Raw genomic sequence first — 27,182 nt, 5'->3', positions numbered from 1 at the left:
TGAGGTAGTTAACACTGTGGTGAGCTAGGCGAGTACGCTTATCGGTCACAATCCCCCCTGCTGCGCTGAACGTCCTTTCGGACAGGACACTGGATGAGGGGCAAGCCAACAGTTCGATTGCAAATTGGGCAAGCTCTGGCCAGAGGTCAAGCCTGCCCACCCAGTAGTCTAGGGGTTCATCACTCCTCAGAGCGTCCACATCGGCCGTTAACCCAATGTAGTCGGACACCTGACGGTCTAGGCGTTCCCTGATGCTGGATCCGGATGACACCTGTCGATGGGTCGGCTGAAAGAATGACCTCATATCCGAAGTCACCAACACATCTTCAAACCGGCCTCTTCTTGCAGGCGCTGTTGGATTGGTACCCGCAAATCCTTCTCTGGGAGTGGGAATTGCTCCTCTGCCAGCGCACGCAAAAGCAGAATGCAGCATTTCTCGAAGCAAGGCCTGGAAGTGCTGCATTCTGACAGCCCTCTGCGACGGCGGTAACATTTCCGCCATTTTGTGTTTGTACCGGGGGTCTAAGTACGTTGCCACCCAGTACTGGTCCTTGACCCTCATGCTTTTTATACGGGGGTCCCTATTAAAACACTGGAGCATGAAGGCCCCCATTTGCACTAAAGTGGAAGCGGTGTGGTGGCCTGGCTCCTGCTCATCATCCAGGATAATGTCGTCCTCTTCATTCTCCTCTCCCCATCCTCGCACAACAGGGATCCCAGAAAGGTTTAAAGCATGCTCTTCTTGCTCCTGCTCATCCGCCCCGGCACCATCCTCCTCTGACTCCTCATCAGACTCCTGTTGTTGACTTGTCTCAGATAGAGTAGCCCCCCCTGGGAATTCATCCAGCATTGCGACTTCCTCATCTTCCCGCTCCTGCTCCTCCACAGCCTGATCAATGACACGACGCAATGCACGCTCCAGAAAGAAGGCATAAGGTACCATGTCACTGATGGCGCCATGGCTGCGACTGACCAGTTTGGTGATCTCCTCAAATGGCCGCAGAAGTCTGCATGTGTCGCGCATGAGCAGCCACTGGCGCGGTGAAAAAAAACCCAGCTCCCCAGAACCGTTTCTTTCGCAGAGTTCATACAGGTAGACGTTAACTGCACGTTTCTGCTGGAGCAGCCTATCAAGCATATAGAAGGTTGAGTTCCATCGCGTCGGGCAATCGCAAATAAGACGTCTGACCGGCAGATGGTGTCGCCGCTGAATGTCAGCAAGGCGAGCCATGGCCGTGTAAGATCTTCTGAAATGGGCCGAGATTTTCCTTGCCTGCCGCAAGATGTCCTGGACCCCAGGGTATTTGACAAGGAATCGCTGCACGACCAAGTTTAAGACGTGTGCCATGCACGGCACGTGCGTGATTTTGCCCTGTTTCAATGCGCTAAGCAGATTGGCACCGTTGTCACACACCACTTTACCAACTGTCAAATTGAGCGGTGTTAGCCACTCATCTGCCTGTGAACGCAAAGCTGAAAGGAGTGCCGGGCCAGTGTGGCTCTTTGCTTCCAGGCACAACAGACGCAGCACGGCATGGCAACGTCTCACCTGGCATGTGGAATAGGTTCTGGGGAGCTTGGGCGGTGCAGTGGAAGAGACGCTAGCAGCGGAAAAGGAGGAGGCAGCTGAGGAGGAGAGGGAGGAGGATGGAGTAGGAGGAGGAGAAGAAGAGTCAGGCCTGCATGCAATCCGTGGCGGTAAAACCAAATCTACACGGGTGCCACGGGTTACATGCTTGACGGCCGTCAGAAGGTTCACCCAGTGGGCAGTAAAACTGATATACCTTCCCTGCCCGTGTTTGCTAGACCACGTGTCTGTGGTCAGATGTATCTTGGCACCGACACTGTGTGCCAGAGATACATTCACTTGCCGCTGAACATGGCCATATAGCTCTGGGATGCCCTTCTCTGAGAAATACTTCCTTCCTGGGACCTTCCATTGTGGTGTTCCAATGGCCACAAATTTGCGAAAGGCCTCCGAGTCCACCAGTTTATATGGCAGTAGTTGGCGGGCTATGAGTTCTGACAAGCCAGCCGCCAACCGTTGGGCAAGAGGGTTATCCGGCGTCATCATTTTTTTACGCTCAAACATTAGGCCCACGGAAGCCTGCCTTTTTGCAGAAAAATGTGAGCTTGGCGTGATGGAAGGTGGAGTGGAGGACAATTGTGAGGAGAGAGGAGAAGGAGAAGTAGAAGACGAGGCTGGACGGTGAGAGCCTGCAGTGTGGCTTTGTGTGTTCCGTTGCTCCCACTGGGCTCGGTGATGGCTGCTCATGTGCCTTCTTAAGGCGGTCGTCCCTAGGTGAGTATTGGGCTTACCGCGACTAACGCGTTGACTGCAAAGATTGCAGATGGCAACGCTATTGTCAGCAGCGGACACGTTAAAAAAAGCCCACACTGCGGAGCCATGTGCCGGTGTCCTGGGAGCGCCAGATGTGACCGTACATGGTCGATGACTCGCTCCTGATACATTTGCAGTCTGCTTTGTCCCTGCTGTGCAATGTAAGTCATTGCTGCTTCTCCTCCCTATCTGCTGGTCCATATCTCCCTCTGAACTCCCCTCCTCTTCCTCTCTTGTGGGCACCCACGTGACATCACTAGACACGTCATCATCAACGTCACCTTCCCCACCGCTATAAGTAGAGTAGGCAGCAACACCGGGGACCAACCTCCTCCTTGGGCTGATCTGGGTACTGGCGTCAGACTGCTGAGTAGCGCTTGTTGCTACCTCCTCTTCCTGATCCAATACCAAGAGTGGCTGCGCATCAGAAATGTCCTCTTGATATGGATCGGAAAATAATTCCAGTGACTCAAGCGGAAGGTATGTGGTGGTGGTGGTGGTGGTCGTGTTGTTGGTGGTAGTGTCTTTGGGGGTGCACATAGCAGAGAGTGAAGAAGAGGGTGCAGATCGAGAGGATGAGGAGGGTGCAGAAGAGTAAGGCTGAGCGAGCCACTCAACCAAGTCTGGTGCATCCTTTAAAGTAATTGAACGCACCTTCTGCAACTTCCCACTTTGGCTCAAGCCTGTTGCTCCTGCCCTACCCCTACCACCCCTGCGGAAGGGCCTGCCTCTTCCTCTGCATGTCATTTTTTAAATGACCCTGTGACAAAACTCTTAGTCCCTATACCGCTGAAGGACTGCTGCAGTATAGGTGAGCGGTCAGCAGTGGTGCACGTCAACCCTATCTATTGTGGACCTATAGCGGTCCTTACAGAACAGCAGACTGTACCGCACTCAAGCCTATGTACCGTAGCACCCTATACCAAGTTACCAGTCCTTATAAGAACTTTTGTGGACCAAGCAGGTTGTGTATTAGTGTTTAGCAGACTGTACGTCAGTCCCTATACCGCTGAAGGACTGCTGCAGTATAGGGCAGCGGTCAGCAGTGGTGCACGTCAACCCTATCTATTGTGGACCTATAGCGGTCCTTACAGAACAGCAGACTGTACCGCACTCAAGCCTATGTACCGTAGCACCCTATACCAAGTTACCAGTCCTTATAAGAACTTTTGTGGACCAAGCAGGTTGTGTATTAGTGTTTAGCAGACTGTACGTCAGTCCCTATACCGCTGAAGGACTGCTGCAGTATAGGGCAGCGGTCAGCAGTGGTGCACGTCAACCCTATCTATTGTGGACCGATAGCGGTCCTTACAGAACAGCAGACTGTACCGCACTCAAGCCTATGTACCGTAGCACCCTATACCAAGTTACCAGTCCTTATAAGAACTTTTGTGGAACAAGCAGGTTGTGTGTTAGTGATTAGCAGACTGTACGTCAGTCCCTATACCAATGAAGGACTGCTGCAGTATAGGGCAGCGGTCAGCAGTAGTGCACGGCAACCCTATGTATTGTGGACCGATAGCGGTCCTTACAGAACAGCAGACTGTAACGCACTCAGGCCTATGTACCGTAGCACCCTATACCAAGTTACCAGTCCTTATAAGAACTTTTGTGGACCAAGCAGGTTGTGTGTTAGTGATTAGCAGACTGTACGTCAGTCCCTATACCAATGAAGGACTGCTGCAGTATAGGGCAGCGGTCAGCAGTAGTGCACGGCAACCCTATGTATTGTGGACCGATAGCGGTCCTTACAGAACAGCAGACTGTAACGCACTCAGGCCTATGTACCGTAGCACCCTATACCAAGTTACCAGTCCTTATAAGAACTTTTGTGGACCAAGCAGGTTGTGTGTTAGTGATTAGCAGACTGTACGTCAGTCCCTATACCAATGAAGGACTGCTGCAGTATAGGGCAGCGGTCAGCAGTAGTGCACGGCAACCCTATGTATTGTGGACCGATAGCGGTCCTTACAGAACAGCAGACTGTACTGCACTCAGGCCTATGTACCGTAGCACCCTATACCAAGTTACCAGTCCTTATAAAAACTTTTGTGGACCAAGCAGGTTGTGTGTTAGTGTTTAGCAGACTGTGCGTCAGTCCCTATACCGCTGAAGGACTGCTGCAGTATAGGGCAGCGGTCAGCAGTAGTGCACGGCAACCCTATGTATTGTGGACCGATAGCGGTCCTTACAGAACAGCAGACTGTAACGCACTCAGGCCTATGTACCGTAGCACCCTATACCAAGTTACCAGTCCTTATAAGAACTTTTGTGGACCAAGCAGGTTGTGTGTTAGTGATTAGCAGACTGTACGTCAGTCCCTATACCAATGAAGGACTGCTGCAGTATAGGGCAGCGGTCAGCAGTAGTGCACGGCAACCCTATGTATTGTGGACCGATAGCGGTCCTTACAGAACAGCAGACTGTACTGCACTCAGGCCTATGTACCGTAGCACCCTATACCAAGTTACCAGTCCTTATAAAAACTTTTGTGGACCAAGCAGGTTGTGTGTTAGTGTTTAGCAGACTGTGCGTCAGTCCCTATACCGCTGAAGGACTGCTGCAGTATAGGGCAGCGGTCAGCAGTAGTGCACGGCAACCCTATGTATTGTGGACCGATAGCGGTCCTTACAGAACAGCAGACTGTAACGCACTCAGGCCTATGTACCGTAGCACCCTATACCAAGTTACCAGTCCTTATAAGAACTTTTGTGGACCAAGCAGGTTGTGTGTTAGTGATTAGCAGACTGTACGTCAGTCCCTATACCAATGAAGGACTGCTGCAGTATAGGGCAGCGGTCAGCAGTAGTGCACGGCAACCCTATGTATTGTGGACCGATAGCGGTCCTTACAGAACAGCAGACTGTACTGCACTCAGGCCTATGTACCGTAGCACCCTATACCAAGTTACCAGTCCTTATAAGAACTTTTGTGGACCAAGCAGGTTGTGTATTAGTGTTTAGCAGACTGTGCGTCAGTCCCTATACCGCTGAAGGACTGCTGCAGTATAGGGCAGCGGTCAGCAGTAGTGCACGGCAACCCTATGTATTGTGGACCGATAGCGGTCCTTACAGAACAGCAGACTGTACCGCACCCAAGCCTATGTACCGTAGCACCCTAGACAGACCAAGTTACCAGTCCTGATAAAGAGCTTTGTGGAACAAGTGAGTTGTGAATGATTAGCAGACTGCAGCAGAAGGGCAGCAGTCAAGTATAATATTCTTTCTATATTTGGAAGAAAGAATATTATACGTGTACAAGCCTATTACCGTACCACTGATACCAGTCCTGAAAAGAACCTTTGTGGAACTAATAGTAACAGCAAGTCTTTAAAATTATCCTCACTGCCTGACACACTGCTTCCTGCCTGTCCCTATACAAATTGGCAAAAAAGAGTAGGCTGGAACGATTAGCTGGAACAGCTCTTTTGTGGACCTGATAGTAACAGCTAATGATGATGATGATGATGATGATGAAGAAAGACTAATCTGGCTGAGCTGTCCCTAAAATAGCAGCATACAGCGCTCTGTCCCTTTATCTAAACTGACAAAAGAAACTCAGGCTGCTGACCTAACACCTATACCAGTCCTGAAAAGAACTTTTGTGTACCAAATAGCTAGCGTTTTCTCTGTCCCTACTCCACACAGGATCCTTTCCCTACAGTGACAGAAGAAAGAATGTAAAATGGCCACCGGATCGGGTGTATTTATAGGTTAGGGGGAATGTCCAAGTGTCCATGAGCTGTCATGTCTCAATTGGTTGTCCTGTAACACATGATAAACGTGTCACGAAAGGTTAAAGTTCTTGTATACATTAAACACGTAAGTCCGCCGGGGCGAACGACGGAAAAAGGCGTTCGAACCCGCGGACGGCGAAAGTCGGAAATTCGCCGCGAAACGACCGCCGGGCGAACCGTTCGGCCATCACTATTCTTATATACCATTAGTGTATTTCATATAAAAAAAAATTCAGATTTTTTGTTATTGTATCACCACACAATACAGCCTGTTCTAAATCATCCCCTGAAGAAGCAATTAAAGCGGACCTCCACCCTTAAGTGGAAGTTCCGCTCATCTGATCCCTCCCCCCTCTGTGTCCACAATTGGCACCTTTCAGGGTGGAGGGGGTGCAGTTACCTGGATAATCTGGTATATGCACCCACTTCCGGGACAAGACTGCCGCAGATGCCCACAGTTCCCAGGACACAGCGGGGCGGGGACCAGCAGAGACACGCAGCGCGACTCGCACATGCGCAGTAGGGAACTGGGCAGTGAAGCCGCAATGCTTCACTTCCTGATTCCCTGACAGAGGATGGTGGCGGGGGCAGCAGAGAGACGAGCGATTGCTCGTCATCTGCCGCCGACATCGCTGGACTCTGGGACAGGTAAGTGTCCATTTATTAAAAGTCAGCAGCTGCAATATTTGTAGCTGCTGGTTTTTAATGTTTTTTTTTTTTTAAAGGTGCAGAACCACTTTAAGTATCTAAGCATATTTTCCAAAACATGTTGGGAATTCTGTGTACATGCACATCGCTTGGCCTCCCACAGTGAGATCAATCGTGTGTTCCAGAAACACAGCTGTATCAATATTATCATACAGTATGACTATCAACTTTTGCTTTTAGAATAATTTACTGTGTCATTTCTGTATACACACATATACATATATATATATATATATATATACCGTATTTGCCGGTGTATAAGGCAACCCGGCATATAAGACGACCCCCTAATCTTACAGGACAAAAACGCTTTTAAAACTGTACTTACCGTATAAGACGACCAGGCTTTCGAGGCTTCCGAGGCTTCATATTTCTTCCTTCTTCCTGCATTTGCTGGAGCCAATCACAGCGAGCGATGTATTCTATTAATGAATACAAAGCCTGCTTGGATTGGCAGAGGCTGTAACGTCATCAGCCTGCGCCGCTCTGACTCTCCAAGCCAATCAGAGCAGGCTACAGAGTAGCCTGCTCGGATTGGCAGAGGTCGTTGAATACAAAGCCTGCTCGGATTGGAGTAACGACCTCTGCCAATCCGAGCAGGCCGCTATTCATTTGAATACATCGCTCACCAGGATTGGCTCAGCGGTATATACTGTATGTAGCCGAAGCTACATACAGTATTACCGAACACCCAGCCGGCATCCGAGGGGCTGACCCGGCGTATAAGACGACTCCTGCTTTTTGGCCAATTTTTTTACATGCAAAAGGTCGTCTTATACGCCGGAAAATACGGTAGTACTTAATACATTTTGTATACATTACACCTGTTACCTTTTTATCTGGTCTATATCCTTTTCCCATAAAGTCCTAGGGGCATCCTTCCTGTTTTTTCTTTGTACAATTGGGATGTGGCTTAGGTTTCCAGTTTAAGACTTTCAGGTGGCTCTTTACAATTGTCTCTTCATACAAAACAAATAGCTTACAAAAAACACAGCTATTACCATTAACCAAAAACCCGTTGCTAAGATAAGCACCAATAACATACCATAGGACCAATACATCACAGTAATATCACACCCCCTCAGATATACAAGTACAGTCTACAATAGTGCTAGGAGTTCCTCAGCTGTTCTCGCATATATACAGAAGGTCCGGAGCCTCCTTCTGAGGTCAATATCAAACCAGGGCTTAGTCATCTATTACCATGAGATTCCCCAAAGAGATTCTCCATGAGACTCCCCAACCCACCGTCATCTTGATCATCAATAGTGGAATATGAATTCATTCAAAGATTCAAAACCTTCTCAAATTTTTTAGGGCCACCCATGGATAAATAGGACAGAGTAGGGGCCCTTTCTGACTTCCACCAGAGCAAAATAGCCCTTTTGGCATAGAATAATTAAAAGACCCAGCAGGGTGATCGCACAGCCCTGGCGAAGGCTAGAGAGTCCACTAATCCCAGCAGGCACACGTTAACCTTTAGCAGGACAGGTATGGCAGTCAAAGTGGATATACATTGGGTCACCTCCTGCCAATAAATTAGAATCTGGGAACATTCCCAGAAAAGGGCATTGTTCATGATAGACATGGATTTGCATCACTGGAGAATGTGGCTGATGATGAATGTTCACCAAGGGAGTCTGCAGAATAAGCATCCTGCCCACAGCCCCCCATGACCCACAGGATTCAAAAAGGACTTTTGTGTTTTTATTTACTTTTCACCTTTTTTTTTTTGTGAATGAGTAGGAGTACCATGTAGACATGTGCAAAAGGAAAAAATTCGTTTAGTTTCGTTTCGTTTTAATTCGTTAATTCATTAATTTCGTTTAGTTATATTCGTTAACTTCCTTAAATTCGTTTTCGGATTTTGTTTAGTTTTCTACCGAATTCAAAAAATCGGCCACATTCGAAAATATTTCAACCAAATTCGAAAATATTTCTACCGGATTCGAAATGATTTCAACATGATTCGACATTATTTCAACCACATTCGAAAATATTTTGTGACCCGACTTTAGGGCCATGTATCTCGGGGTCACTTGGTGCTAGAAACTCCAAATTTGGATATGTTGTAGGGCTACTACTATTGTGGGGTTTCTAGCTATAAGTGACCCCGAGATATGTGGCCCCAAAATCGGGTCGCAAAAGGTCATTCTCTGCTCTAATAACTAATAACATTTTGCGACCCGATTTTGGGGCCACATATCTCGGGGTCACTTATAGCTAGAAACCCCAAATTTGGTATGCAAACACAATAATACTAGCACTACAACATATCCAAATGTTGAAGTGTCTAGCACCAAGTGACCCCGAGATACATGGCCCTAAAGTCCGGTCACAAAATATTTTCGAATGTGGTTGAAATAATGTCGAATCATGTTGAAAACATTTCGAATCCGGTAGAAATATTTTCGAATTTGGTTGAAATATTTTCGAATGTGGCCGATTTTTAGAATTCAGTAGAAAACTAAATGAAATCCGAAAACGAATGCGGTTGAAATAATTTCGAATCGTGTCGAATTCATTCGAATTCATTCGTTATATTTCTTTCGTATTCGTTGTAATTTGTTATTTTTTTAGTCGGACATTCGGATGCATCCGAATGTCCGAAAGATGCAAAATTCGGCCAAATTTCGATTCGTTACGAAATGAATTGCACAAGCCTAGTACCATGTATGGTGGCAATGTTTAGGTGCCCTCTTATTGTTAAAGGGAGCTTTTAGATTATGATAAGCCCCCTCTGGGGTGGATATGTTTATTATTGAGTATGAAAGGCAGTGTCAGCTCACCTTGAGGCGAGGTGACAGATGCACACCGCAGGGATCAGGAGTGCACCGCAAGGTTGTGGACCCTATGGCTGACTGCTGTGGACGGGAGACAGGTCCCACCGGGGTTAGAGCATAATATTCCCTGGGGCGCAGAGTCTAAGAGCCAGCAGGTGTTCACCAGAGCCTCGAGTGGTGAGGATGGACTTGGCTGCAACTGGCTCCAGGTCGCGACCCCCAGGGTCCCCCAGCTCACACCCAGAGTAGGCAACAGGAGGATAGGGATGGTGAGGGACAAAGCCAAGGTCGGGATCACAGGCAAACAGGGATAGTCAAAGACACGCCAAAGTCGGTAACGGAACAACAGAAGAGCACACGGCAGGTAACAGGAAGCTAACACACAAAGGATTACACAATGGTTGATCAGCAGGGCTGGCCTGCAGTGCACAGGTTAATATAGAGTTCTCTGATAGGAGCTAGGGTGGAGTCATGCCAGAGGATGGATTACAAAAGCAGTCAGGTGAGGGTCGGCTGGTCTCTAGAGATGAACACATGGAAACAGGTAAGCAGACCAACTCTATTGCATAACCATGACAGGCAGAAATGTAGTTTGGACAGTAAGTGGAACAATCATTATTGCTGGGTGAAAGAACTACTAGGCCCAAAAGTACCTAGGAGCAGGAGGAGCAAACTGGGGAGGAGAGAGGGAGCATACAAGGAAAGCCTGGGAAAAGAGCAGGGGAGTTGGAGATTGCAGACAGCCGGAGAGGAAAGCTTCTAAAGAACGAGAAGCGCTGTTCATGGTTTGCTACTGGAAATAGCTGGTGTGCCAATATTTTACTGAGAGCCCCTGGATCCCTTCACAGACTGCTGGACTAAGCTGGACGGAGTTCTACAGTCTCCGGTGCTCCAGTGATAACCTGAACTGTCAACTCGCTGCTGTGGAATCCCACCAACTTATTGCAACAGTGTCTTAAAGATTCCTACTATTTTCCAGCCTATCCAACTGGGTGCAGATTTATAACTAGGGATGAGCCGAACCCCCCCCCCCCGGTTCAGTTCGCACCAGAACCTTCGAACGGACCAAAAATTCCTACGAACTTTAGAACCCTATTTAAAATCTATGGGACTCAAACGTTCAAAATCAAAATTGCTCATTTGAAAGGCTAATATGCAAGATATGCAACAGACAGCACCAGCAATAAGGGGTATCTTCAGGTGTATACTGTGCTGGAGGCACACAACACCCACTTTAACTCCTGCAGATGCCTGTATTAGAGAACACCAGCAATAAAGGGTAGATACAGCTGTATACTGTGCTGGAGGCACACAACACCCACTTTAACTCCTGCAGATGCCTGTATTAGAGAACACTAGCAAAAAAGGGTAGATACAGGTGTATACTGTGCTGGAGGCACACAACACCCACTTTAACTCCTGCAGATGCCTGTATTAGAGAACACCAGCATAAAAGGGTAGATACAGCTGTATACTGTGCTGGAGGCACACAACACCCACTAACTCCTGCAGATGCCTGTATTAGAGAACACCAGCATAAAAGGGTAGATACAGGTGTATACTGTGCTGGAGGCACACAACACCCACTAACTCCTGCAGATGTCTGTATTAGAGAACACCAACAAAAAAGGGTAGATACAGGTGTATACTGTGCTGGAGGCACACAACACCCACTTTAACTCCTGCAGACGCCTGAGAAAAGAACACTGTCCCGGCCTATCTTGCTCTTTCCCTGCACGCCGGAACACGATACACAAGGCCGCCGCGCTGGTGGCCTCATATGGTGTGGGGCGTGTACTAAACCCCCTGAGCTAGGATGCCTGTGGCCAATTATGGCTCTCCTCGCTACCGGCGCTGTGACTGGCCAAGCATGCGGGGTCACAGTGCATGCTTGGCCAATCATGAGCCAGCAATGCACTGCGATGGCATAGTGCATTGTGGGCCATTCGTTCGTGCCAAACGAATTTGGTGTGAACGGGCCACAAAGTTCTGAATTCGCCGAACAGACGAACGGCCGATGTTCGAGTCGACCATGCGTTCGAGTCGAAGACCGAGCTCATCCCTATTTATAACTACTTCTACCATAAGAAGAAACAAGAACCAGCGCTCAGGTTGGCGAATCGATATAAATTGGTGAGTAAAGTGAATTGAAGGCCTCCTCTCAAGGGTGCTAGCCACAGCTCGCCCGCCGCGCAAACTGCAAAAAGGAAGAAACGGCTACACACCAAGATGATGATTATCCTTTATTAATCCATCCAAGTGACACACCACAGGAAAAGCGACAATCAAGGCATCAAGGCAGACATGTTTAATCATGATTAAGCACATGATACTGTGTGAAACATGTCTGCCTTGATTGTTGTTTTTCCTGTGGTGTGTCATTTGGATGGATTAATAAAGGACTCATATTCATCATCTTGGAGTGTAGCCGTTTCTTCCTTTTTACTTACACCATAGACATATCCTATTTACGCGTGCCAAGGTCTTCAAAGGCCCCAACTTAGCAGGTAGATGAGTGAGCACTATATTCAGGGTTCTTGATCCTGAAGGCAGCTCTGCAATATGAGCATAAGTCTTAACCACAGGCCTAGGCTTAGCCCTTCATTCAGGAGAGCTCCCAAGCGACTTGGCCTCTATCCTAAATTGTTATCCACCTGTGTCATGTGCTGTGGCTCATCTTATGAGTGGAGCTTTAGGCTGTTGGGAACCCTGTAAACTTTGTGTACCTAGAAAAAAATAGTGCAGTGCTTAACCGCGTCCCGACTGCTGCACGATTATATATGTAGGCAGAATGGCACGGGTGGGCAAAAGGGGCGTACAGGTACTTCTCCTTTAAGAAGCGGTGCTGCGAGCACGCCCACCGCATTCTCCGTGACCGTGGGTCCCGCGGACTTGGGGTGTCCGCCGGGTGCCCGCGATCATGTCACGGAGAGGTAAAACGGGCAGATGCCTTTGTAAACAAGGCATTTCTCCGTTCTGTCTTGTGACATGACACAGATCATTGCTCAGCACAGCATGTGTCCGATGCATTTAGTCACAGCTGACATCATCAGGGGCCCCTTTCACTTATCCCCAGTCATGTGTAGACAAATGTAAACGCCAAGGCTGATCACCAGTGTGAAGATAAAATATAATTCACAGTTATCATAAGAATGACTACAAAGGCACTGCTTAGTAATCTACAAACAGACACTCATAGTTATTTGCAGGCAATCTTTGCATACATTTTTTTTCTTTTCCTCCCTATTTTTCACACAGTGGCCTGTTTTTTAGTATGGGTGGATAAGTCTACTTACCTTTAATTCCTGGAACCCTGCCTGGAACTCTGGGTCTGCCTCCTGGAACAAGAGAGCGGTATGCATCCGTGAGGCCCTGGTTACATCACCAGTATATTAGGAGCTCAGAGAGCTGGGGGAGGAGAAACAGCAGCACACTGATTTTCTCAGTGAATGGCTGTGCGGAGGGGAGGGGGCATGTCAGGACAAGTCTGATCATTGCAGGAGAGCAGGCGGAATTCCCAGCACAACTAGAGAATTGACCATGCTGTGCTTGCTTGCCTAGTGTGGTACATTTTTAATAGAAAATCAGAGGGATCGGCATGATTACCAGGGATTTCACAGAAAGGAAGGCCTGCGGGGAACTACAGGATGAGGCGAAGACAGGACCAGTCACCCTGCACAAGGAGAGAGAGCAGAGCTGTGGGATGGACTCAGCATGCCCCACCCACTAAAGGCTGACGGCAGAAAAGTACAGGAGGAGGCGAGGGCAAGCCCAATCACCCTGCACAAGGAGGGAGAGCAGAGATGTGGGAGGGGCCAGTAGACCCCACCCACTACAAGCTGCCTGCAGAAAAAACACAGAAGGGGCGGAGACAAGACCAGTCCCCCTGCACAAGGAGAGAGAGAGCAGAACTGTGGGAGGGGCTAGTAGACAACACCCACTACAAGCTGCCTGCAGAAAACCACAGAAGGGGGCAGAGGCAAGACCAGTCACTCTGCACAAGGAGAGAGAGCAGAGCTGTGGGAGGGGCCAGTAGACCCCACCCCCTACAAGCTGCCTGCAGAAAACCACAGAAGGGGGTAGAGACAAGACCAGTCCCCCTGCACAAGGAGAGAGAGCAGAGCTGTGGGAGAGGCCATTAGACCCCACCCACTACAAGCTGCCTGCAGAAAACCACAGAAGGGGGTGGAGACAAGACCAGTCACCCTGCACAAGGAGAGAGAGAGAGAGCAGAGCTGTGGGAGGGGCCAGTAGACCCCACCCACTACAAGCTGCCTGCAAAAAAACACAGAAGGGGCGGAGACAAGACCAGTCACCCTGCACAAGGAGAGAGAGCAGCAGTGGGCGGTCTTTATTAGAGGAAGTCTCACACTGGATTACTGCCCAGATCTGGAAGAAATACACAAAGCACTCCGAGATTCAAGAAGAATGCACATGATAGATGGATTTAGACAATATTTGTTTGTCCAGCTTAGAAAAAAACAGCTGATATCTTATTTTTCCCCGATTTGTATAGTAATCTCTTCAGCTGAATTTCGCCTCTCCTCATACAATGGCTGACTGCACGGCGTGCAATGAATAGGTACACTTTAACCTCCGCCGAGATGCATAAACAATCTGTTTGCAATTTTCTGCATCCACGTGAAACAAGCATCACCTGTAACCTCAGAATATGGTTCAGCGGATCAGCGTTTCCTTCGTGGCTGCGTTCCGAGCCCGGGGGCCCCACTTATTTTTTTTCCATCCCCGCACATTGCTAAATAGCCTGCGAGGCTGTAATTTCTTCAAGGAAGCTGTGAAAAGAGAGCGGTCATAAAAAAAAAAAAAAAAAAACCTGCGCGTTGATGTAACCCGGGAGTCAATAAATAAAAGAGGCCGATCGCGGAAGATTTTCCAAGGCTGCCTTTATGAAAGCAATACCTTCAATGTTTGCCATTTCCTGCAAACAAAAAAAAAAAAAACGCGTCGTCCCGCCGCGAGAGAAACATTACAGCCGCCGATATCAAACGGCCCGCCGTCAACAACGGTCCCCGCGCAGCACGTCGGAGCGGAGGATCTGAAAATGACACATTTGCTCTATAAAGCGACGAGGAGAGGCAGATGTCGTGGAAGGCACTGCAGTCTCAACATGGTGCTTGAGAGCGAAGCGCACTCCTCCTGGCGTCCTCCAACCAGCCCAACCGATGCTGCGTCTGCGAGAGGCGAGTTTTCCTATTGATGCCAGAACAGAACAAGGCTCGGGGAGAACCTGGGAGACGGCTGATAACAATTTCTTTTAAAAGAGCAACTTTATTTTCTTTTGACATAAGAAAAATAAAAAAATAAAAAACACTTAAAAGGCCAACCGCTAAGAATGAGAGGAGCGACCTCAACCTTTATTCAACCTCACCAACTATGTACATATGGAAAATCCGCTGCTCTGTGCAGCCCTGGATACAGAGGCGTCATTCTCCTTCTCTCTGTACAGCTAAACGTGGCAGACATATTCGCAGAATGGCGCAACTGTGTGTGTGTGCGTGGATGGGTTCATCCGTTACTATAGTGCTGCATTTAGATGCACGAAAAAAAAAAAACGATGCACACTGCACATCTGAACACAACGTTTTTTGTTTTTTTTCTGCCTGTGTAATGCCGGCCATCCACGGTTTCGATTTTCGAAAAAGAATTCGTATCGAAAGAATTTTCGTACGAATTTCGCACCGTTTAGTGGGGGGACTGCAGCGACAGCCGATTTTCGTGCGGAAATCAAATTTTGAGGAATCGGACATGTTGGAAATTTTTTGGGAAAACTAACGATTTTCTAATCAATGATGGGAGAATTGTGCGAGAAATGTAATAAGAAAATAACAATTTACGGAGAGAAAAGAAGATTCCCGGCCACGAAGATTGTGAAAGGTGAAATCGAAGGCTCGGTCGACAGAATTTAGAAAATCAATGGTGGTGCCATTGGATTGTGAAAAAAACAAACTTTCTGATTTTGAAAAGAAAATTTGTTCGAAATTCGACCACGTATGGCCTGCATAAATTAAGCACATTTTTTTTTTGCAACCATTTTGCACATTAAGCCAGCCAGTAAGGAGCATTCTTCCCACTAACCACCAATGTAAGGAGCATTCTTCTCACTGATCACCAATGTAAGGAGCATTCTTCCCACTGATCACCAATGTAAGGAGCATTCTTCTCACTGATCACCAATGTAAGGAACATTCTTCTCACTGATCACCAATGTAAGGAACATTCTTCTCACTGATCACCAATGTAAGGAACATTCTTCTCACCGATCACCAATGTAAGGAACATTCTTCTCACTGATCACCAATGTAAGGAACATTCTTCTCACTGATCACCAATGTAAGGAACATTCTTCTCACTGATCACCAATGTAAGGAACATTCTTCTCACTGATCACCAATGTAAGGAACATTCTTCCCACCGATCACCAATGTAAGGAACATTCTTCTCACTGATCACCAATGTAAGGAACATTCTTCTCACTGATCACCAATGTAAGGAACATTCTTCTCACTGATCACCAATGTAAGGAACATTCTTCTCACTGATCACCAATGTAAGGAACATTCTTCTCACTGATCACCAATGTAAGGAACATTCTTCTCACTGATCACCAATGTAAGGAACATTCTTCCCACTGATCACCAATGTAAGGAACATTCTTCTCACTGATCACCAATGTAAGGAACATTCTTCTCACTGATCACCAATGTAAGGAACATTCTTCTCACTGATCACCGATGTAAGGAACATTCTTCTCACTGATCACCAATGTAAGGAACATTCTTCTCACTGATCACCAATGTAAGGAACATTCTTCCCACTGATCACCAATGTAAGGAACATTCTTCTCACTGATCACCAATGTAAGGAACATTCTTCTCACTGATCACCAATGTAAGGAACATTCTTCTCACTGATCACCAATGTACGGAACATTCTTCTCACTGATCACCAATGTAAGGAACATTCTTCCCACTGATCACCAATGTAAGGAACGTTCTTCTCACTGATCACCAATGTAAGGAACATTCTTCTCACTGATCATCAATGTAAGGAACATTCTTCTCACTGATCACCAATGTAAGGAACATTCTTCTCACTGATCACCAATGTAAGGAACATTCTTCCCACTGATCACCAATGTAAGGAACATTCTTCTCACTGATCACCAATGTAAGGAACATTCTTCCCAATTTTTCTTTATTAAAAGTCTTGCAATCAATAATCATAAAATCACAATATATAAATATACATAAATATATACACATTTACATAAATTAAAATAAATATAGCAAATCTGCTCTCAAACCAAAAAAATACTTTAAGCAATAACATAAATCCTATTACGACTCACACCATTACACCAGACATCAAACTTGTGAGGTTAAGAAACAAACTTGTACCCATTATGCATGCAGCCCTTCTTCAAAAAGAAGATACTAACCAAAAAAAGCTAAGGGAGTGAAAGAACCAGAAAAAGAAAAGAGCTCCTCACCCAGAGATGGGCAGTTCACCAAAGGCAGGTCTGATATTCCTCCACGCCCTTATCCAGACTGCCCGAGGCTCCCTGCCCTTCTCAAGACCCCGAATTTTCCCAACCTCACCCAGAATATCGTGCACCACCACCTCAACAGAGAGGACTTTCTTCCGCAGGGTAATCTGGCACCGTGCATTCCATGTGAAGTAACGGACAACTATACTAACTAAAAACAGTGTATCCAAATCAAAATCCCAGTGAGTCGGGAATGCCCCATACACCCACTCCGCATAACTCATGCGATAGAAAAAGGGGATGCCTAGAGCCCTCCCCACCCTTTTATACACCTCTATGTTAAAGGGACACTGGAGCAAAAAGTGGTCCATAGACTCCACTTTACCAACACACTCCGCTCTAGGACAATCCCGATCATCCACAGGGCGATGCTTCAAGTTCCCTCTCACATAGAGCCTTCCATGGAAGGCGAGCCAGGCTTGATCCCTAAACTTCAAGGGGATTCTTTCTAAATTGATTAAACGCAACCCTTCCCTCATTACAGAGCCTGGGCAATCCCTTAAGGCCAGTGACACACTGAAAGCAGAGCCCAAAATCCTCTTCTCCAGAAGCTTCCTGGGGAGGGACTTGATATCCTCCACTGTCACCTGCCACTGCCGAAGTATTTTCAGACACGGGGCAACATAAGCCGGGAGCTTGCCATGTCGGACTCTCAGACTTTTCACTGGCCCGCCATCTTCCCAGGATCGCAGAAAAGGCCTAAAACAAGATTGAAAAATACCCACCCATCCCGGCGGGTTCTCTGCTAGCATGTTACCAAAATTGTACTTTAAAAACAGCAGAGAAAAGAAAACTATTGGGTTGACCATTCCTAGGCCACCCTCCCGCCTAGACAGGTAAGTTACATTGCGTTTGATCAGGTTCAGCCTACTTCCCCATAACAGTTGGAAAAAGCAGCTGTACACCCTTGCATAGAGAGATACTGGCAAGATACAGACAAAGCTGACATATAAAAAAATTGGGACCAGGTACGTTTTGATCAAGTCAACCCTCTCCCTCAAAGAAAGCTTCCATTTCTTCCAACTTGCTACTTTGGCATTGGCACACACCAACCTGCTTTCCCAATTTCGATGACCATAGTCACCAGGACCAAATTTGATGCCCAACACTTTAATTTCCTGCTGGGGCTCTGGGAAGGCATCCGGAAGTTCGAAGCTTTCACCTTCCTCACCCATCCAGAAAACTTCACTCTTTTCATGGTTGACTTTAGAACCAGAAGCCTCCGTGTACTGCTCTATCATAGAGACCACCTCCTGCGCCTCCTCCGTTCCAGAGACAATAACAGACACATCATCGGCATAGGCCACGACCTTCAAAGGTGGCACACCAGCAATGCCCAAAGGCACCCCGCACAAAGATCCACTCTCTAGCCTTCTTATGAAGGGGTCGATTGCGAATACATATAACAGGGGGCTCAGAGGACATCCCTGGCGCACACCAGAGCCAACCTCAAAAGGCCGTCCAACCCAACCATTAACCAGTGGGAAGCTCTCAGCCCCTTTATATAATGTCTTCAGCCAATCTATAAACCTCCCCTGCAGGCCGTATCTACCAAGTAGCAAATACAGGTACTCGTGATTGACTCTATCAAAAGCCTTCGCCTGATCCAATGCCAGCAAGTACTTTCTCCATCCAGCAGCCCTGCATCGTTCCAAAGCCTCCCGGACAGCTAAAACCGCTGAAAAGGTACTTCTACCTTGGACCGAGCAGTGCTGATGACTGGACAACAAATCGCCTGCCACTGACGACAAGCGCCAAAAAAGAATCTTCGCCAAGATCTTTCTATCAACATTGAGAAGACTGATGGGGCGCCAGTTCTCAATCATTGAGGGGTCTTTACCTTTTGACAGAAGAATCACAGCGGATTGCCTCATGGAGGGAGGGAGCGAACCCTCTTCTAGACAGCTGTTATAAACCTCCGCTAAAAAGGGAGCCAGAATGGACTTAAAACACTTGTAGAATTCAGCTGTCAACCCATCTGGCCCAGGCGATTTTTGGGTAGCCAGCTTCTCTATAGCATGAACTACCTCATCCACTGAAATTGGTTCTGTCAAATCCATCAAAGGCAATGTACCATTTCCCAATCCTGGAGTAGAATCCAGAAAGCTTTCCATCTTGTCCCGACAAAGGTCCTTTCTTCCCAGAAGGTCTGCATAATATGATCTGAAGATCTCCAGGATCCCTGATCTGGACTTCACCAGGGAACCCGTACTATCCCTCAGGCCTATGACCGTCTTAACTGCTATGCCTTGCTTACAGTTCTGGTAAGGATCAGGCGAGTGATATTTTCCATAATCCCTCTCCAGAACCAAGGAGGCATGCCGGTCGTATTGACACTTTCTAAGAAGAAACTTCACCTCAGAGATCTCCCCTGGATCTCCTCTATACGAGACAAGACGATCAAGCTTCCTCCGCAAATGCTGGTAGGCAATGTACATACCAAGCTGCTTCTTCTTACTTATGGCCTTGAAAAGTCCAATCGCCCTTTGTTTCACAAGCTCCCACCACTCTGACTTAGTGCTGCAAAAGTCCAGAATAGAAACCTGTGCCTGGAAAAAATCCTCAAAGGATTGTCTTACCTCTACGTCTTCCAGGAGAGCCGAATTCAGTTTCCAGGTACCCCTTCCCCTGGGTGGAGTGTCCGAGGCATTCAGAGTCACAGACAGCATACAGTGGTCAGAGAACTCCACCGCCCTCAACTCAGGAGCCGAGAAAGCAGAGTTCTCCTTTAAAAAAAACCTATCTATCCTACTCTGACTATTCCCTCTCTGAAATGTGAATCCCGTGCTGCCAGGGCAGTGCTTAATATGCACATCTACCAGGCCTGCTTGTCTCACCATATCTCTAAGAAAAACGCTATCGTACGCCAGCCTGTCTATGGAGCCTCTCCTGTCTTCAGGCCTAATTATGGTGTTAAAATCACCTCCAAAGACAACCTGCTGGGATGTAAAAAGGAAGGGCTTGATCTCTGTGAGGAGGCATTTCCTGCCCCATCTTGACTGCGGTCCATAGATATTAATCAGACGCAAGTCCTGCCCCCTAACAGAGACGTCCAAGACCATGCATCTCCCAATCTCTACCTCAATTACCCGCCGGCACGTTACCATATCGGTTTTAAAAAGGACCGCAACTCCGCTGCAGGGCTCTGCCGCAAGAGACCAAAAGGAGGGACCGCATCTCCACTCCCTTTTTGCTAGATGGACATCGGCCAAAGTATTGAGCCAGGTCTCTTGCAAAAATAAAATCTCGGCATCAAACTCGCTGAGCAAAAATAAGGCAATATCACGAGCTCTTGCAGATTTCATGCTGGCGACATTAATGGTCGCCACCTTTATCGGAGTGGGAACTGCCATCAGGGTGATTGGGGTAGTCGTTTCTTAACCTTTGCCACACTCTCATCACCAGAAACAGCTCTCTTCAAACTACATGACTCCCCCTCATCCATGGATGATAAAGAAAAAGATATATCAGACATCCCATCACCTGACAAAACTGAAAAAGGGTTACCAGGAGGAACCCCTCCTGGGTCCGACTCTGAGGAAGAAATAACTACTTTATTTGTCTTCCTCTTCTTCTTTTTCTTCCTCCTAAACGTCTCCCACCCCTCATCATCTGAATCCCCCTCAACAGAGGGTGAGACATGGGATATGGACACCCTTCCATCCGCCCCACCCCCATCCAGCACCCCCACATTCCCCTGACCACGTTTGCGCTGCCGAGGGACAGGGACTGGAGGCTGAGAAGGAAGATCCGCTAAACCTGCCCCCCCAGCAGCTTCCGCTAGTCTGGAGGACCTACGTACAGCAGGAATAGGGACAACCACATGGGGGACAGACTTAGGGACCACATCACTAGAGGGAACAGAATCTGAAACAGAAGGAACTGACACAGGAGGGACAGACTCAGGGACAACATTACCAGGGGGAACAGAACCTGAAACAGATGGAACAGACACAGGAGGGACAGACTCAGGGACAACATTACCAGGGGAAACAGATGGAACTGACACAGGAGGGACAACAACAGTTACAGCGGCCTGATCCTCCTTATCCAGCCTCTGCAGCTCAGCCTCCAATCCTTGCAGGTTATGTAAAGCCTCTGGACACTTACTGTAAGGATGGCCAAGCTGTTGGCACAGATTGCACCGAATTTGGGTACAATCTTTCGCCAAGTGGTCCAGACCCTGGCATAGCGAACACTTTTTACGGGTGCAGGTAGAGGCAAAATGGCCCTTTTCACCACATTTATTGCAGACTTTGGGCTGTCCCTGGTAGAAAATAGTCAGCCGATCTCTTCCCAGAAAAGCTGAGCAGGGCAGATGTTGGACTACATTGCCCAGCACCCCCAGTTTTAGTGACACCGTCCAGGCCCCTGTCCATATCCCATGCTCATCCAGGACCTTCCGCAGTGGAGTGAGGACCTCACCATATCGGCGTAGCCATACTATCAAATCAGCCTCTGGTATGGATTCGTTACGCACCAGGATGGTCACCGATTTTATCAGAGGCTGCCTGGAAATCACCTTTGGCACCAAACCACTCCACTGCGAAAGGCCCTGGCACCTCCTATGTCGCTCCCAAAATAAATCCAACCCCTCAGGTTTTACAAAAGACAAATCAAATTCATAACTCCCCACTGGGCAAATCAAAGCAAAAATATCCACAGCTTTAAACCCCATTTCCAAAATCAACTCTGCCACCCTCCCCCTCACTGGTGGGGTCCCCTCCCCCTCCCACTTGAACTGAACCACATTCCTCCTCCTATACCCACCACCAATCCCACCACCAAACCCCCCTATATTGTGACCACCAATATTTACAGTATTCCCCCCACCCTCCTTGGTGCGACTCCCCACAACAGACGCATAACTCCCCATATTCCTCCCAGCAGAAGAGATATTTGTGTGTTTTGAACTGTCTGAGACATCTTTAGCAGATATCGATTGTACAGATTTGGTCTGTACAATCGATGAGTCTTTCCTCTGAGCAGAGAGAGAAATGTCATCTTTGTTTTTCCCAGCAGTATTAACCCCTTCACCATCACCTCCACCACCCACCACATTCATTGTTTTATCATGACTGCCATTGTTAATACTTGCTGGTATATTCACATGTCCTGCAGTCTTCCCAGCAGTGTCAGTTCCCACTGCTGTGCTGGTGGAATCTTCATCTGGCCTGTTCTCTTCCATCAGGACAGGACTTTCTGCAGAGGACAGTGCAGGCTGGACTGACACATCCATGGCTTCCACTGCACATGGTGCAGTATTCTGATCCCCTCCCCCACCAGCATCAATCAGCTCTGCTGGAACACAGAGAGGCTCAGGTGAAGCAATCACATTGCAGGTGTCAGCCACAGTGTGTGAAACACATGCAGCAAATGTGGTAGTGGAACTACAGGTCTCAGCACATGCGGGTGCAGCAACATCCATGTTCAGGGGATTTGGTGCAGGTTCATCCTCATTCCCTGGCTGATTCTTCTGAACATCCTCCGGGACCTCTGATGGATTATCAGACATTACAAACTTGTCTCCTCTCAGGGGGGATTCCATCCGCTGGATGAAGGTCAGGGTGCCATTCTCACTCTCAACCCCCTGGCTGGTTGCCGCCGGCGACTCCAAGGCCTTACATGGGGGGAGAGGAGCAGAGGCAGATGGACCCGGGTCATCCATATGCTGAGGCTGATCCACTGAACACGATGAGGACTGGCTGACAAACCTTCTCTCGTTTTCAAACTTTTCTTTAAATGCTCCACTTTTTTCTTTTAGTTTTCCCAACAATAAAGTTTGCTGCTTTACTTTTTCCTCTAATTCCTGTAGCTCAGGCTTCATGGCGGTGCGATTCTTACTCCAGGCCTGGAAGTATTTGGCTTTGAAGTTTTTAAGCTCCACTCTCAAAACTTTAAGTTTCTCCTCCGCTCTCCCAATCGCCCTAAAGCGATTAACAACCTTAAGGCTGAAAACGCTGGCATCCATACCAGGGCCCGGACCCACAGACAGATCCTCCACCTCCTCCTCACTGGGCCCCGTGTCATCAGGGGGATCCATCTCAGGGCCTCCCCCAGGATCAGGCATTATTCCTGGGCCAAGCTAGCAGGCAAGGCCCAGGCTTGAAAAATGGGTGGTTCTCACAGAGAGCTCTTTGGGTGTGTCCTCCTCCTCCTTCCCACTGATCACCAATGTAAGGAACATTCTTCTCACTGATCACCAATGTAAGGAACATTCTTCTCACTGACCACCAATGTAAGGAACATTCTTCCCACTGATCACCAATGTAAGGAACGTTCTTCTCACTGATCACCAATGTAAGGAACGTTCTTCTCACTGATCACCAATGTAAGGAACATTCTTCTCACTGACCACCAATGTAAGGAACATTCTTCCCACTGATCACCAATGTAAGGAACGTTCTTCTCACTGATCACCAATGTAAGGAACGTTCTTCTCACTGATCACCAATGTAAGGAACATTCTTCTCACTGACCACCAATGTAAGGAGCATTCTTCCCACTGATCACCAATGTAAGGAGCATTCTTCCCACTGATCACCAATGTAAGGAACATTCTTCTCACTGATCACCAATGTAAGGAACATTCTTCTCACTGATCACCAATGTAAGGGACATTCTTCTCACTGATCACCAATGTAAGGATCATTCTTTTCACTGACCACCAATGTAAGGAGCATTCTTCCCACTGATCACCAATGTAAGGAGCATTCTTCTCACTGATCACCAATGGAAGGAACATTCTTCTCACTGATCACCAATGTAAGGAACATTCTTCTCACTGATCACCAATGTAAGGAACATTCTTCTCACTGATCACCAATGTAAGGAGCATTCTTCCCACTGATCACCAATGTAAGGATCATTCTTTTCACTGACCACCAATGTAAGGAGCATTCTTCCCACTGATCACCAATGTAAGGAGCATTCTTCTCACTGATCACCAATGTAAGGAACATTCTTCCCACTGATCACCAATGTAAGGAACATTCTTCTCACTGACCACCAATGTAAGGAGCATTCTTCCCACTGATCACCAATGTAAGGAACATTCTTCTCACTGACCACCAATGTAAGGAGCATTCTTCCCACTGATCACCAATGTAAGGAGCATTCTTCCCACTGATCACCAATGTAAGGAACATTCTTCTCACTGATCACCAATGTAAGGAACATTCTTCCCACTGATCACCAATGTAAGGAACATTCTTCTCACTGACCACCAATGTAAGGAGCATTCTTCCCACTGATCACCAATGTAAGGAACATTCTTCTCACTGACCACCAATGTAAGGAGCATTCTTCCCACTGATCACCAATGTAAGGAGCATTCTTCCCACTGATCACCAATGTAAGGAACATTCTTCTCACTGATCACCAATGTAAGGAACATTCTTCTCACTGATCACCAATGTAAGGAACATTCTTCTCACTGATCACCAATGTAAGGAACATTCTTCTCACTGATCACCAATGTAAGGAACATTCTTCTCACTGATCACCAATGTAAGGAACATTCTTCCCACCGATCACCAATGTAAGGAACATTCTTCTCACTGATCACCAATGTAAGGAACATTCTTCTCACTGATCACCAATGTAAGGAACATTCTTCTCACTGATCACCAATGTAAGGAACATTCTTCTCACTGATCACCAATGTAAGGAACATTCTTCTCACTGATCACCAATGTAAGGAACATTCTTCTCACTGATCACCAATGTAAGGAACATTCTTCCCACTGATCACCAATGTAAGGAACATTCTTCTCACTGATCACCAATGTAAGGAACATTCTTCTCACTGATCACCAATGTAAGGAACATTCTTCTCACTGATCACCGATGTAAGGAACATTCTTCTCACTGATCACCAATGTAAGGAACATTCTTCTCACTGATCACCAATGTAAGGAACATTCTTCCCACTGATCACCAATGTAAGGAACATTCTTCTCACTGATCACCAATGTAAGGAACATTCTTCTCACTGATCACCAATGTAAGGAACATTCTTCTCACTGATCACCAATGTAAGGAACATTCTTCTCACTGATCACCAATGTAAGGAACATTCTTCCCACTGATCACCAATGTAAGGAACGTTCTTCTCACTGATCACCAATGTAAGGAACATTCTTCTCACTGATCATCAATGTAAGGAACATTCTTCTCACTGATCACCAATGTAAGGAACATTCTTCTCACTGATCACCAATGTAAGGAACATTCTTCCCACTGATCACCAATGTAAGGAACATTCTTCTCACTGATCACCAATGTAAGGAACATTCTTCCCACTGATCACCAATGTAAGGAACATTCTTCTCACTGATCACCAATGTAAGGAACATTCTTCTCACTGACCACCAATGTAAGGAACATTCTTCCCACTGATCACCAATGTAAGGAACGTTCTTCTCACTGATCACCAATGTAAGGAACGTTCTTCTCACTGATCACCAATGTAAGGAACATTCTTCTCACTGACCACCAATGTAAGGAACATTCTTCCCACTGATCACCAATGTAAGGAACGTTCTTCTCACTGATCACCAATGTAAGGAACGTTCTTCTCACTGATCACCAATGTAAGGAACATTCTTCTCACTGACCACCAATGTAAGGAGCATTCTTCCCACTGATCACCAATGTAAGGAGCATTCTTCCCACTGATCACCAATGTAAGGAACATTCTTCTCACTGATCACCAATGTAAGGAACATTCTTCTCACTGATCACCAATGTAAGGGACATTCTTCTCACTGATCACCAATGTAAGGATCATTCTTTTCACTGACCACCAATGTAAGGAGCATTCTTCCCACTGACCACCAATGTAAGGAGCATTCTTCCCACTGATCACCAATGTAAGGATCATTCTTTTCACTGACCACCAATGTAAGGAGCATTCTTCCCACTGATCACCAATGTAAGGAGCATTCTTCTCACTGATCACCAATGGAAGGAACATTCTTCTCACTGATCACCAATGTAAGGAACATTCTTCTCACTGATCACCAATGTAAGGAACATTCTTCTCACTGATCACCAATGTAAGGAGCATTCTTCCCACTGATCACCAATGTAAGGATCATTCTTTTCACTGACCACCAATGTAAGGAGCATTCTTCCCACTGATCACCAATGTAAGGAGCATTCTTCTCACTGATCACCAATGTAAGGAACATTCTTCCCACTGATCACCAATGTAAGGAACATTCTTCTCACTGACCACCAATGTAAGGAGCATTCTTCCCACTGATCACCAATGTAAGGAACATTCTTCTCACTGACCACCAATGTAAGGAGCATTCTTCCCACTGATCACCAATGTAAGGAGCATTCTTCCCACTGATCACCAATGTAAGGAACATTCTTCTCACTGATCACCAATGTAAGGAACATTCTTCCCACTGATCACCAATGTAAGGAACATTCTTCTCACTGACCACCAATGTAAGGAGCATTCTTCCCACTGATCACCAATGTAAGGAACATTCTTCTCACTGACCACCAATGTAAGGAGCATTCTTCCCACTGATCACCAATGTAAGGAGCATTCTTCCCACTGATCACCAATGTAAGGAACATTCTTCTCACTGATCACCAATGTAAGGAACATTCTTCTCACTGATCACCAATGTAAGGAACATTCTTCTCACTGATCACCAATGTAAGGAGCATTCTTCTCACTGATCACCAATGTAAGGAACATTCTTCTCACTGATCACCAATGTAAGGAACATTCTTCCCACTGATCACCAATGTAAGGAACATTCTTCTCACAGACCACCAATGTAAGGAACATTCTTCTCACTGATCACCAATGTAAGGAACATTCTTCTCACAGACCACCAATGTAAGGAACATTCTTCTCACTGATCACCAATGTAAGGAACATTCTTCTCACTGATCCCCAATGTAAGGAACATTCTTCTCACTGATCACCAATGTAAGGAACATTCTTCTCACTGATCACCAATGTAAGGAGCATTCTTCCCACTGATCACCAATGTAAGGAGCATTCTTCCCACTGATCAC

The sequence above is a fragment of the Lithobates pipiens genome, unplaced genomic scaffold, assembly GCF_037356315.1.
Source record: "Lithobates pipiens isolate NorthernLeopardFrog02 unplaced genomic scaffold, aLitPip1_a1.2 Scaffold_10, whole genome shotgun sequence".
Lineage (NCBI taxonomy): Eukaryota > Metazoa > Chordata > Amphibia > Anura > Ranidae > Lithobates > Lithobates pipiens.
The sequence above is the reverse complement of the archived record's forward strand: the minus strand, read 5'-3'. Positions refer to the sequence as shown.